Here is a 15,029-nt window from a genome sequence, read left to right on the forward strand (position 1 = left end):
GAGAATATAAATAACAAAACAGACATGCAGATAATGACTTCTTCACAAATCTGTCTCTCAACATACAAGATAAAAGTATTTTGTTCATAGAACCCATTGGACTAATAGCCTTCTGGGGGCGCATACGTTTCAGCGATTATTAATTAATTTCAAGCAAACTCTGGGCCATGCTCACAGTTTGCCAGCATTAACTCTGCTGTGCTGAACCAATGCTGCTGATTATGAATATGGAGAGAGGCAGAGCGCAGTCACCCTCCCCCCATCACCCTGAGAACCTTTCTCCTGCCAAGTGTCTCAGATCACAGCACCATGGAACGACCTGGTAGTACCTCGCATCCGCTGCGTGTTCACTGTGGGCGAGCCTTTTCCATTAGCCGTCTGGCTCCAACGCACTGGAATGCGCTCCCCGTGAATGTCAGGGGAGCAAGATAGTTCAGATGAATGCAAGTGTTTGCTTAAAGAGCCCACCTCTTTCAATGGATCCGTAATGCAGCGCAGATACAGGAGGCGAGCTGGGTATCTGCTTCTCCCATGCTACTCCTCGGGTTGAGTTAATGGTCTTCATTTTATAATATACGCAATTATTAGTTTTAAATGATATCGCCTCGGCTACAGTGCTTTGTGATTTTAAAACGTGTTGTATTTTTGCATAGTTGAAGTGATGGGCATTCATGTATGAATCAATATAGATTCCTATATTGATGTAAAGTGCGCTATAGATTTAAGATTAAACGATGCAACACTTCTACCATTTAAAAAGCAACTTCAGTAAAAAGGAAATCATATGATTCCATCAAAGATATCACTATGTAACACAATTTTTGTCCCTGGGTAGTAAGTGTTATTTGATAATTGCCTATGTCTAAAATTACATAAAATGGCTATTATTCCCCACAAACTTTGCTTTTTTTAACCAGGACAGTGATATTTTGAAATTAACATATTTTCAATGAGAAAACGGGCGAATTTGTGTCTTTTCGTTCACATAAAGTCAGAAAAAAACAACATACGAATCAAAATTAACATGTATATTTTTTATGGACATCCTACAGCCCATTGTGCCGTAGTTCTTCACCAGAGTCTCAACCAGCTCCACATAGTTTTCGACCTTGTGATTGCCCAGGAAGCCACGAACCACTGCGACAAAGCTGTTCCAAGCCGCTTTCTCCTTACTAGTGAGCTTCTTGGGGAATTCATTGCACTCCAGGATCCTCTTTATCTGTGGTCCGACGAAGACACCGGCTATGACCTTTGCCTCAGACAGCTTCGGGAAGAAGTCTTGAAGGTACTTGAAGGCTGCCGACTCCTTATCTACAGCTCTGACAAATTGTTTCATTAGGCCCAATTTGACGTGCAGTGGTGGCATCAGCACCTTCCGGGGGTCCACCAGTGGCTCCCACTTGACGTTGTTCCTCCCCACAGAGAACTCGGTCTGCTGTGGCCAGTCCCACCTGTGGTCGTGCGCCTTGGTGTCTAAATCTTTTGAAGTCATTTTTGTATTACTTTAGTATAAATACATGTTAATTTTTATTCATGTTGTTTTTTCCGACTTTATGTGAACGAAAAGACACAAATTCACCGGTTTTCTCATTGAAAATATGTACATTTAAAAATACCACTGTCCTGGTCAGAAAAGCAAAGTTTGTGGGGAATAATAGCCATTTTCTGTACTTCTGAGGCATAAGCAATTCGAGGAAATAACTCTTACTACCCAGGAACAAAAAAAAATTGCTACACAGTGTATTTAGATAAATAGCAGAATGTAGTTTCTGAATATTGTATGAGAGAAGCGAAGGCATACACATACCAGTAAAACCTTGGATTGCGAGCATAATTAGTTCCGGAAACGTGTTTGTAATCCAAAGCACTCGTATATCAGTTGTGATCACGTGACGCTCGGCAGACAAAGCGTATACATACTGCTCGTATTGCAAGACATCGCTCGTTTATCAAATTAATATTTATTTAAAAATGTTTGCTCGTCTTGCAAAACACTCGCAGACCAAGTTACTCGCAATCCAAGGTTTTACTGTATTTTGATACGGAATTAACCGTCTAGAATTTGCTGATGACAGAGTTCTTTAGGACGATTTCATGGGAATGAACGTCATTAAATTATTTCAAGACCTTAAGAAAGAAGACTGCAAGGTTTAGCTCCAACATAAATCTGAGTGAAATAAAATTAACGCGCAAAAAGTCTGCCGCACAAAACAATTGTTGGCACAATCCTGGAAACACACAGCAATACGCAGTAGGTACAGTAACGCTAAAGCAATTATTGAAAGTGAATCGAGTAAGAAATTTAAGAAAGACGGGAGAACAAGTGCAGGATGGCATGTGTTTAGGAAGCCGAATTTGATCATAACGAGCAGCAATGCCATTGTGCCTGAGAAGAAAAGTGTTCAATCGGGGCGCGTTACCGGCTATGGCGTATGGGTATGAGCTATACACCGAATTAGAACAGAGGCTGAAAAGTGCACAGTGGAGAGATGCACTCTTGGAATCAGACTGAGCGATAGCAAGAGGAACACAGGTCAGGGAACCAATGGGCACCAGAGACATCACATTGACTCTGCGTGTGTTTAGGACGGACACGTCGCCCCGACAAGGGATGATTGGCCGATGGCCGAGCCTGCTGACGGAGTTGTAGACAAAGGAGAGAATGCGCCCAAAAAGTCGACCGTCTTGGAGATAATGCGATGAGGTCATTCAGTCTGAGTGCTGCAGAAGGATTTTGGCATCGCGGTAACAGTTTGGGATGGTGATGTGCCTCTGTGTGGGGGGGGGGGGGGGGTGAGCGTGGGGCTCCCCCCAGTGGCGGACAAACAATGGCAATGATGATGATGAAGGAAACACATTCAGTTTAATGCCTCGATTTGCCCTTAGGATTTCTTCTTTAGTTGGTCTTGGATACAAACCTACACACTTCATATTAACCACCCCCAAATCATATTCTTAGTTTTTTCGGTAAAGTCACGTTGAAGAGAAACAACAGAATAACAAAATATATATAAAACAATAAAAAATTCTCACGACGTTTCGACCATAACTCAAACGGTCATCATCAGGTGTGTCGGTTTGCATAAATTTATTTTGAAAACGGCATATTTATTTATATATATAAAAATAACGTTTGCGTCACGCGCAACGATTGGCTGTTTGCCAGGACTAGTCCATCTATTTTTTGAAAAGAGGAGGGGGGAGACGAAATTTGTTTTTATGTATGCTGTCTGAAAGCCACTGTAAGCGTGAACAATCAATCAAGAACTGAAATGATTTATCAAATCTTTCCAATGATTGCTAAGATAGAATCCATCTTCTCGGTTGAGTTATGGTCGAAACGTCGTGAGAATTTTTTATTGTTTTATATATATTTTGTTATTCTGTTGTTTCTCTTCAACGTGACTTTACCGAAAAAACTAAGAATATGAATTACTGCAGTCACGAAAGCTTTAAATCAAAATTCACCCCCAAATCGTTTATAACGAGGTGAGCGCCCGTTGAGGCTAAACGGTTATTTTTCACAAAGGCCAAACAGCATGACGGTGTTGTATAAATGAATAGGAGGGAGAAAATGCAATGCAAAAGAGGTGTTTTTTTTGTTAAAACGAGACTGTGGAAATGGTCAAATACGATTCATAATGCCCTATATTTACCAAGGGGAGCCTCACTGAGTCCCAACACTCTTTCAGGAGGGAACTGCATTGGGATGTTTGGCCAATTTCGTTCACGAGCTGTTGGCTTCGCGTGTGGAGGAAAGAGGCGCACCGAGAGAACACCCCACACGTAAGAAGAGTCAACTTAAGTTTATTCAACCGGGTGAGGACCCCGAAATACCAAAAGCAAAAACAATGAAAATAAATCGCACCAATGAAGCAAGACGTCAAGCTCTGCACATATCGATTCAAGAATACATCACAGTACTTCCACCTACTGACCATCTCCATGGTGCGCATTATTTTTGTTTGTTATTTCTTTGTCATTCACTACCCGGGTTTACCCCGATATGTGCAATCGGTGTCATGTCACGGGACAAAGTATTCTGTCAGAACTCTCGCGGTGCATGGCCTTTGCGTTGGAGAATCACCCACGCGATATGAACAGCACAAAGCTACTTCTGAAACCCCTTCCAATTACCTCCGGTCTCCATATTCGGGGACAGGGCTCTCTCACCTGCTCTGACGCCGAGAGTCGCGTTTTTTCCACGTGACAGTCAAATCGAATTTTTTTTTAATTCTAAGACTTGAAATTTGAGTAAAATTCTAGTGCAGATACAAGTTTAATGTGATGGGGATTTTTTTTTTTTAAAGCAGCACATTGGTGAATGGGTTGGGACCATCCACACTCTGCACTTGAGAAGGCGATCTCATCACAGGCAGCTGCCTGGCTTTAAACGCGGGCTCCCAGTAGTACCAGCGCAGCCCTTTGACCTCTGGGCCACCCTGTCACCTCCACGCACGCGAAATTCTAAACGCGCGTTGTGCGCCGATGACGTGGAGGCGTTGGAATGGGTTAATGATAAAAAAAAACATATTTAAAAAAAAAATATATACATTTAATCAACTGGGCACAGATGCATCTATATAAATATATGCACAAAGATGATCTGGACGATGGTGGTAGCTTCTCGCTGCGTGTGAAAATTAGCCAAGTCTCACCACCACAAGGCACAGAGAGAGAGAAAGAGAAGCCTCCTTTCGATCTGCCAGCCTTCGCGGGGTTCTTTATCTCATGCACACACGCGACTCTCCGCGGATCGTAAACGCATGATTGGCCCCGTGTAATTTGTGACAGAGGCACGATGCGAATGCCTTCGAGCACGTTACGGTCATACGCAAAATACAGCGCTAACGACATGGCAACGCAATGCACATCGCTGTGCTGAAATGCACTGCCCAGGCTGGTGTTGTGTTACGAGCAACGGGTCTCTCCTCTGCTTTTTTATTTCCTTCCCGTTCCACTTCTCTCTCTCTCTCCTGGCTCTCTTTCACTGTGGCTTAGGCACATATTGCTGCTTGCCTGAATTAGACAAAGATTGCCACCCACTTTAGTCTTAACAGACTGTTGGGGTAAGTGCTGTTAGCGAGCACCTATAACATCTGGTATGCCACACACACACACACAAAGATACTTTTATAGCCACATAAATTACCGAGGCAAGTACTGTTAGTCAGCACCTATTAGGCTGGCCAAGTGTATGAGAGGTTGGTGTGGTCATTACCACGCCCGGCTGCATTTGTCGCCTCAGTACATACACAATACCAGGTACACATTTAAGGCTGAGTTAACCTAGGTGAGGCCCAGGACAAGTTCTGGTATCACTGATATTCGTGACGGGTAATTGAATTCAGGTCGTCAGATTAGTAGCGCAGTGTCTATATCGCTGTACTTGTTTAGCACCAGTTGTATGTAAGTATGTTGAACTTCTTTCACACCGTACATTGCCAATCGTGCTAATCGGAGGTGCTGGGAAGGACAACAAACAAAACACATAAATCAGTTTTATAGAAATTAGTTTACAATCTAGATGTATAGCCTAAAAAATACTGTTGGGGCAAACGCTGTTAACGAGCAACAACGAAGGCCAACAAGGCACGTGGATAGGTGAAAGGTCAGTAGCACACCCAGCCACCGTTGCCTCTCCAATGCTGCTGTTTATGGTTAAGTATGCGCCAGGTATTAAGGCTGAGTCGACCTCGGGGAGGCCCAGAACCGGTTTATATATTCATCACTGATGTTGCCCGTAAGCAGGAATTTAACTCGGGTCGTTCGGTTCATAGTTCAGTGCGCTAACCACTACACTACCGCTTCCCCCGGACAGAGAGACACACACAAACATATGCCTAACCCTTCATGATAATAATTATATATTTTTCTCCATCGCACATTTAACTTTAAATATGACTGCAATACAATAATACACACACACACAGTTATTTTTCCTTATATTAAATCATATCACCGGCTTCATCTCACCCTCTAGAGCCTAGAGCACTGCATTGCCCGTCTGACATACATATGGCCATACTCAGACACACACAATTATTTTATTCATTTCATTGTTTTGAGTTTTTGCCAGCCATGCAGATAAAAAAAACTGCAGCGGTAACATACAGCACTGTAGTGGGCGAGCGCCTGCAATCCGGCACTTGGGGCTTGGGGTTTGTGAATCATGGGGACATCGTCACGTGTCGTGAGACTTCCAACGCGCTGGGCTGCAATGTGGTCAAGAGATGGCAGTCCAGCAAATGTGTTCACAACCAGTCTGTGTGAATTGTTGAGTGTTATCCCCACGCACGCGGGGGGTATTCTCTGGGTACACTGTCTTCCTCCCACATGCAAAGCAAAACCACGAAAAAGACATTTGTTTAACATCTTAACGGAGGGCCCTCTCGATACTCATTGAGGCTGCATTGAATATACAGGGTATTTCAAAGAGATTGATCCGATTTGAAATCGCTATATCTCTGCAACCAGAAACCGCCCATGAATGAAATTCTTACCACTTGAAAGGGCGGGGCATAGAGTTTCAAATGATTACCGCGAGATGCCTCTCCCAGCGCACAAACAGCCCCTAGCCTCAGTCATTCGCGAGATGGTGACCCCCGCAACACAAGGGGCGTTTTGCGTTCTGCAATTCAGCAAGGCTGAATCCGTAATTGCGGTGCAGCGTGCGTTTCAACGGCGTTTTGGCATTGATCCGCCAATGTCAAAGAGCATTCGGCGTTGGTACCGACAATTTGAGGAAACAGGCTGCTGTTGATGTAAGGGGAAGAGCACAGGGCGACCACGCACCTCAGAGGGAAACGTGAGAAGAGAGGCGTTTGGGACGAATTCAACTATCGTCTCGATGTTGTCCGTACAGGAGGTGGAGGGCACATAGAGCATTTATAAAATGGTTAGTAAAACTTGATAAATCATTAAACCGTTGGTAACTTTTTGTGTAACATGTTGCCATCGTGAAATATACTGCTTTGAAATTGGGTCCATCTTCTTCAAACACGGATATTTTTAGTACTCATCAACGCAGAGGATGCTAGGAATCTGGTGTCAAGAATAGGCTAAGCAACTTTGTCAGCTCAGAATAGAAAGCGGCAGGAATTGCACATGTAACAGGAAGCGAAGGTTGCGATGGGTGGGGCGAATATTGAGAATGGAGGAGGGCAGGTGAACCAAAATGGGCGTCAGATTGGCACCACGGAGGTTGGTGGCCGAGCAGAAGAAGACCTACCTGTAAGAGTGGAACCCGCGGTGGTTGGTTATCATCCGTGCAAGAACAGCTGGGAAATGTGGCACAAGGAAACAATGGTGAGGTGCATTTTCATGAACACCATTGGCTGTGACGACCTCTTGACCTTGACCATTTGTCGACGGATACCCGCATTGACTGTGCAATGACAGATTAGGGATCTGGCATGAGGAAGGAAGCGAAGGCGAGGTTCGATGGCGTGAACGCCATTGGCAACCTCCAAACTTGATTACGGTATGCATGGCACGCAGCCACATAAAATCCACGGCACGTTATATAATGCCATCGAGTCTATCAGTGATTGAGTGTTGTCCATCGCACAAATGATTGTAAAAAAAAACAGATTTCTTCCAACCATAAAATGGATTGTACTGCCCCTGCTTATGATTTTCCAACAGCTGAGGGATCTGGCAGAAGGAAAGAAGTCACGGCAAGGTGATGACCTCCTGACCTTCACTAAGGCCCGCAAGGCAAACAAACTACACACAATACGCTGGACAGTACAGGGCTATAGATGTGTGGCATCCATACAAGTGGATGCGTTTTGTGACGATTACTTTAAAACACACGTTATTATTTGTAAACGTTCCATCATCATACCACGAAATGGGATTGTCTGGCCCTCCCGTACACAATCATCAACACACGCATATGTTTATTTCTAACAATGGCATGTATGCATTTATTTATTTCGTTTTTGATATTACTTTAGGAAATGAAAGATGAAGATATCTGACGTTCTTGTTTATCACAATTAACCAATGTGTGGAATAACGCGAGGGCAACGTAACAGCATATGGTTGTTAGTCAACGAGTCTCTGTCTCTCTGCGCCCCCCACCTCCCCCACCCCTCCCCTCCCCCCCCCCAATGCCCCCACCTCTTCACTCACCCCCGCATAGCGGGCCCCGTGTTCTATTTTGATCTGGTAAAGACAAAAGTGCGTGTGCTGCACACAGACACATGGACACACACACACGTGTGTGTGCATATATATACACATACACGTGCACACAACTATGTGAACACAGACACATACGTAAATATATAAAGACAAAGACCACCGCGTATAGTCTGAATGGACTTTTGGGGCAAGAGATGTTAGCGAGCACACACACATATATATGCACACGCACACATACACAGACATACACATATATTGTGTGTTGTCATTTACACATACAGTGAGGGAAAAAAAGTATTTGATCCCCTGCTGATTTTGTACGTTTGCTCACTGACAAAGAAATGATCAGTCTATAATTTTAATGGTAGGTTTATTTGAACAGTGAGAGACAATAACAACAAAATCTAGAAAAACGCATGTCAAAAATGTAAAAAATTGATTGGCATTTTAATGAGGGAATCACAGAGGTCAGACGTTTCTTGTAGTTGGCCACCAGGTTTGCACACATCTCAGGAGGGATTTTGTCCCACTCCTCTTTGCAGATCTTCTCCAAGTCATTAAGTTTTCGAGGCTGACGTTTGGCAACTCGAACCTTCAGCTCCCTCCACAGATTGTCTATGGGATTAAGGTCTGGAGACTGACTAGGCCACTCCAGGACCTTAATGTGCTTCTTCTTGAGCCACTCCTTTGTTGCCTTGGCCGTGTGTTTTGGGTCATTGTCATGCTGGAATACCCATCCACGACCCATTTTCAATGCCCTGGCTGAGGGAAGGAGGTTCTCACCCAAGATTTGACGGTACATGGCCCCGTCCATCGTCCCTTTGATGCGGTGAAGTTGTCCTGTCCCCTTAGCAGAAAAAAAACACCCCCAAAGCATAATGTTTCCACCTCCATGTTTGACGGTGGGGATGGTGTTCTTTGGGTCATAGGCAGCATTCCTCCTCCTCCAAACACGGCGAGTTGAGTTGATGCCAAAGAGCTCAATTTTGGTCTCATCTGACCACAACACTTTCACTCAGTTGTCCTCTGAATCATTCAGATGTTCATTGGCAAACTTCAGACGGGAATGTATATGTGCTTTCTTGAGCAGGGGGACCTTGCGGGCGCTGCAGGATTTCAGTCCTTCACGGCGTAGTGTGTTACCAATTGTTTTCTTGGTGACTATGGTCCCAGCTGCCTTGAGATCATTGACAAGATCCTCCCGTGTAGTTCTGGGCTGATTCCTCACCGTTCTCATGATCATTGCAACTCCACGAGGTGAGATCTTGCATGGAGCCCCAGGCCGAGGGAGATTGACGGTTATTTTGTGTTTCTTCCATTTGCGAATAATCGCACCAACTGTTGTCACCTTCTCACGAAGCTGCTTGGCAATGGTCTTGTAGTCCATTCCAGCCTTGTGTAGGTCTACAATCTTGTCCCTGATATCCCTGGAGAGCTCTTTGGTTTTGGCCATGGTGGAGAGTTTGGAATCTGATTGATTGATTGCTTCTGGGGATTTCTGGCTCCCAGGTGTCTTTTATACAGGTAACAAGCTGAGATTAGGAGCACTCCCTTTAAGAGTGTGCTCCTAATCTCAGCTCGTTACCTGTATAAAAGACACCTGGGAGCCAGACATCTTTCTGATTGAGAGGGGGTCAAATACTTATTTCCCTCATTAAAATGCAAATCAATTTATAACATTTTTGACATGCGTTTTTCTGGATTTTGTTGTTGTTATTCTGTCTCTCACTGTTCAAATAAACCTACCATTAAAATTATAGACTGATCATTTCTTTGTCAGTGGGCAAACGTACAAAATCAGCAGGGGATCAAATACTTTTTTTCCCTCACTGTATATTGTGTGTTGTCATATACACATACATAAACGAAAATGAACACACTCCGATTAAATGACAGACAGGCATAACTACGCAGACGCACACACAACAACAACAATTACACATCTGCACAGAATCACACAGGTACTTACAAAGCACGGCCAGCCGCACCGCCGATTAGCGCGATTGCCAACGTACGGTGCGAAAGAAGTTCAGCATACGTACCATACATTTGCATACACACGCAGATTCACATTCCTACAAACATCGTGCCACCAAACACGTGTAACCAGTAAACACGCGTTGATTTAAAACTACAAATATTAACACACCACATACGGACATGTACTGCCACGCACACAAAGCCACAGATTCCCGAGTGTTGGGTAAAGTGCTCGCACCGAGCACCTGTGAAGGATTCGCACGGCGCATCTACAAGGGGCGGTGTGGCCAAAACCACGCCCGGTCGCCTTTGTCTCCCCTGTATCGATGTTGACGGAGCCCACCGGGCACCCGCGTAAGGCTGAGTCGACCGTGGAGAGGTCCAAGAACGGTTTCAGACATTCGTCACTCATTGCTCGTGAGCGGGAATCGAAGTCGGGGGCCCAGTGCAGTGCGGTGATCAGTGTACACAGACACACAAACACTCTTACAAACTCAGAGACTTCCTCTCGATTAGCACTTCAAATAAATAGTATACACACGTACAAGACAAGGACCCCCCGTGTAGCCTTAACAGACTTTCTGGTGTGAGTGCTGTTAACGGGCACCTATGAAGGCCCGCACGGCACACGATGGGGTGGGTGACCAGCACCACGCCCGGCCGCCTTTGTATCCCCGCACCGGGTATTCGTTTTAAGGCCAAGTCGACCTAGGGGAGACCAGGAATTGAACTCTACCGGCTGAGCTCGTAGCGCAGTGCGCTAACCACTGCGCTGAATTGTCACACGCATGTACACATGTACACGAGGAGCCACACTCCCATATACGTACATACACGCACGGACAAAAGCATTGTTGTTACATATGCACATTAGTGAGTGTACGCACACGTGTACAAATTGGCACAGGCACGCGCACACGCAGACGCGCACGCGCACACACGCGACACGCGCGCGCGGTGCCGCACATCCCGTAAATAGAGGCTAGGATGGACCTCGCCAGGGACACTCCTCCCTACAGCTCCAAACCTCCACCCCCATTCCACCAACTCGGTCTAGTCCACGTCTCCCCCCCCCCCGCACACATCTCCCCACCCTCTTCATCTCTACCCCACGGCACCCCTACACAGACCCCCCCCCCTCCCCCCACTCGTTCCTCGTTCCCTCACCGCGCCGTCCACACATCAGCACCTCCTTCCCCGGCAGCATCTGTTCGTGTGCGTGCCGTCTCTGCAGAGGGCTCACACAGCGAGGCCGACGCGAGAGGTAACGGCAGTTCAGTGCGGGCGCGCGTTCACTCACCTGGGACGTGTCACTCACACGGGACATTTAACTCACTCGGTCACTCACGCGCGCCTGATTGCTCGCTCGCTCAGGTCAGGTATGAGACACTCACTTGCTTAACTCGCTCATCCACTCATGTGGACATTCAACGCGGTTTCTCGCGCACGCGAAAGGCTCGCTCACATGGTAACTCACTTCATTTGCTCACTCACTGACCCACCCGATCTCCCTTAAAATCTCACTCACTCGCCTGATCACTTGATTACTCACGTGCTCACCCATTTGATGTCACTCACTTATCTGAGACACTTGGTCACTTATTTGATCACTCACTCAATTAATTGATCATGCACTCACCTGGTCACCGCCTCACATGATCATTCACATGATCAGTCATTCATATGGTAATGTTATCCCATCTGGTCACTCTGTCGCTCACCTGATCACCCATTAGTCCGATCATTGACGCATCTCATCACACTCGTCCGATAACTCACTCACTCACCTGGTCAATCACTAACTTATCGTTAGTTCACTCGCATTCTCACTCGTTGATTCTCTTCATATGAACTCACTTGGTTATTCGTTCACTCAGTTGATCACACACTCACATTGATCACTCGCTCAGTCACTCGATCGTTCGCCCAAGCCGTCAGTTCTTCACTCATTAAATGTTCCTTATCACTCGTCCGCTCGCTCATTTCAGAATTCGCTCGTCCACTCGCTGTCTCGCTTACAAAGTCACTCGCTCGTTGGCTACCTTCATCGTATTCACTACCCAATCGATCACACGTCCACCCTCTTGCTCATTACGCAAGGACCCAATGCCTCGCTCTCAGTGAGTCCTTCCCTCCCCATCTCTCTCAGGCACGCATTAACACCACGCGCGAACATAGTCACCAAATTTCGCAATTAAACCACAACTAATTGACGTACTCCTATACTCTGAAATGAAAGCACCCTCCCGATAATCCAATCATTCACATCTACTTATGAACACAATCGTACCCACTCATGTGCATTTTACATTTTACTCACATGTACCATGCACTCAGCAACTCGCATTCACTCAACAACGCACACTAACTCACCAACTCACATGTACCAACTAACTCACATTCAATATATACAGCATATTTAATTCAATTACTTATTCATATTCACTCACGAACATTCACACCCACTCGCATACATTCGCAACAACACAAATAACGCAACACGTTTCGTCAATAACAGTGCCTTAAAAAGGGAATATGTGACGTTTCGGGCAATGCCCCTTGATATATTTGCATACAAGTAATTCACATGGTCTTAACAGGTCACTTAAACATGTTTTATTTGATATTATACTCGTTTTATAAGTGCAAGTACGTTTAAACACGTTTCTATTATCGCTTCACAATAGCAACAATATTAGTATTGTCTAATTATGACTATACCAGGCAATACAGGTTACCTTATACAGGGTCATACAATATAAAAAAATAACGATTTAAGGTTATTTCAGCTGCATTACGATTGCAGTCACGTTGAATGCATTTCTTAATGACAATCACAGACATAGCTTCGTGATTTTATCAGGAAGCCACATTCATTATTTCCACCCAGCTGAGCTGCGATAATAATACGTGTATACTCATGGACTTATTTACCCACGGAAGTCACATCGAGTCAGAGGACAGTTTTTTTTCTTTCGCGAGGTTTCTTGCAAACATTGGATTTTTATTTTATTTTTGAGCGTTTATAAAAGTGGGAGTTAACCGTATCACCCGGTGGAAACCCCACGTCTACGAGAGAGGCAACTCTCCATTCCCGTACAGATGGAAACAGATGGCGATTAGTCCACTTGCTGTACTGCCATCTCCTGGCGTGCCAGGGCGCTGGAACCTCGACGCCCGTGGGAAGGGAGTTTCACAACGTGTGTGCGATCGACGAACGGCCGCTCGTTTACACAGTGCTAGATTATAGGCCATGTGCATAGCCGCTACAGCCCGGCGAGAAACAAACTAACACAAAAATACTACCCCACATTGCAACCGTCACACTTAACGAAGGTCGGGTTGAGCTGCAGGGGATTTCTAAAGCGTCACTGAAATCGTCGACCGCTTATGCCCTTGGTGAAGGAGGCCGGCTCTTACGAGCGAGGTTCGTCTGCGTGTAATGAAATTCCGATGAGGAATCAATATACATCATTTAATTCGCCGGGTTGTTGTTAGTCACAGTTGCTGAGCACAGCCCCAAAAGCGTCCCCGAACGCCCAAGCGGCCAGCAACAAACAGCACTGTCGAAGCTGTGACAGGCGAGAGTTAACATCGTACCCTTCCTGAATTGAACACAGTTAATAAGAGGTTGGGAACAGAAGCACAAAGAGAAGTGGTGTGACCTTGCAAGTGTGGTGGTTGCACACAGTGTGTGGATGCGACGAAACGGTCTGGTAGACCGAGCCCTCGACATGTGTGGGTGGAATCAACAAGCAAAGCCCGCGGACACAGGAGGCCTTGGTGGGGAGCAGTAAAAGATTGGCGACTGGCCGCCAGTGACCTGGTGACGATTGGGATTCGGAATGATGACTACCACGTGGATAGGGCGGTTGGTGGATCGCGTGACGGTGGCGCTCAAAGGGTTCGCTCAATGCGCATGCATAATGTAAGTTGACTCATTAATCCCGCCCTCCCCCACTTTGTGCAAGAGCGCAGAAGCGTGGTCACCGCATCTACGCCTCTATATGAGGAACAAAACAGGTGGACTTCCACCACAAATCTGGCTGTCGCCTGATGAAGCTAGTTGTAATTACTGGCGAAACGTCGTACTCGGATTGTAAATGTTGTGGCTCGGCTCCCCAACACACCGGCGTTGCTGTACTAGTGACGAATTGGCCACGTTCTGTTCACGTGACAACCCTTACTAGTTGGCTGTGTCGGGTGGTGGCGGGTTTAAACGACACAACATTTATATATTTACACGATCTAACCCCCCCCAAAAACCCCCTCTATTATGGACGGCGTAATTGTTTGCAGACAGCTCCTGCGCAGGGTGAGGTGGGGGGTTAATGAATAGTACAGCAATTGGGTCACGAGAAGCCCCCCACTTTGACTTTCAAGAACTCCACTTATCTTACAAACGCAATATACACATAGATGATTGTGAGGGGATGCTGTCAATTAATGGCTAGAGAACTGAAGTTGGGCAGAAATATAATAATCTATGATTATAATAAAAAAATTTTAAAACCATTTATTTGTTTATAATTTGGGTCCCCAAACCAAGGCCGTAACCGTGGAGTAAACATTGGGGGGGGGGGGGGGAGACCAAATCTTAAAGGGGGTCTGGAGGTCGCGCCCCAGAAAAATAAATCAATCTAAATTTGAAAACGAATTTCCTAACTAAAATATTTAAAAAAATCACTAACACATAGAATGGATTTTTTGTTTAACATAATGTCTAGTAGTGTATTGTATTACATTGCTCTGTTTTTTTCTTTTTTACCTTTCCTTGTTTCATTGTATGTAACGGCAGAGATTAGGGATTAATAAAATACAACCATAACCACAATTATATAAACAGAAATCTATTTTATAGCAATATATTGGAGTGGGGGGCATTTTGAGCATATTTT

At 45.4% G+C, this 15,029-nt stretch overlaps 1 protein-coding gene across 1 annotated transcript in view; it reads left to right on the plus strand.

Annotated features, from left to right (window-relative positions):
* The first annotated feature begins 10,684 nt into the window (after positions 1-10,684).
* The window catches only part of LOC116946239 (urotensin-2 receptor-like), a 34,241-nt gene continuing 29,896 nt past the window's right edge, over positions 10,685-15,029 (plus strand). The window contains exon 1 of the mRNA XM_032961252.2: positions 10,685-11,395. The gene's annotated coding sequence lies outside the window, so the exon portion shown is untranslated. The remainder of the gene's footprint in view (positions 11,396-15,029) is intronic.

This window comes from Petromyzon marinus, chromosome 26 (genome assembly GCF_048934315.1).
Source record: "Petromyzon marinus isolate PM22_M1 ecotype Great Lakes invasive population chromosome 26, UKy_Petmar_22M1.pri1.0, whole genome shotgun sequence".
Lineage (NCBI taxonomy): Eukaryota > Metazoa > Chordata > Hyperoartia > Petromyzontiformes > Petromyzontidae > Petromyzon > Petromyzon marinus.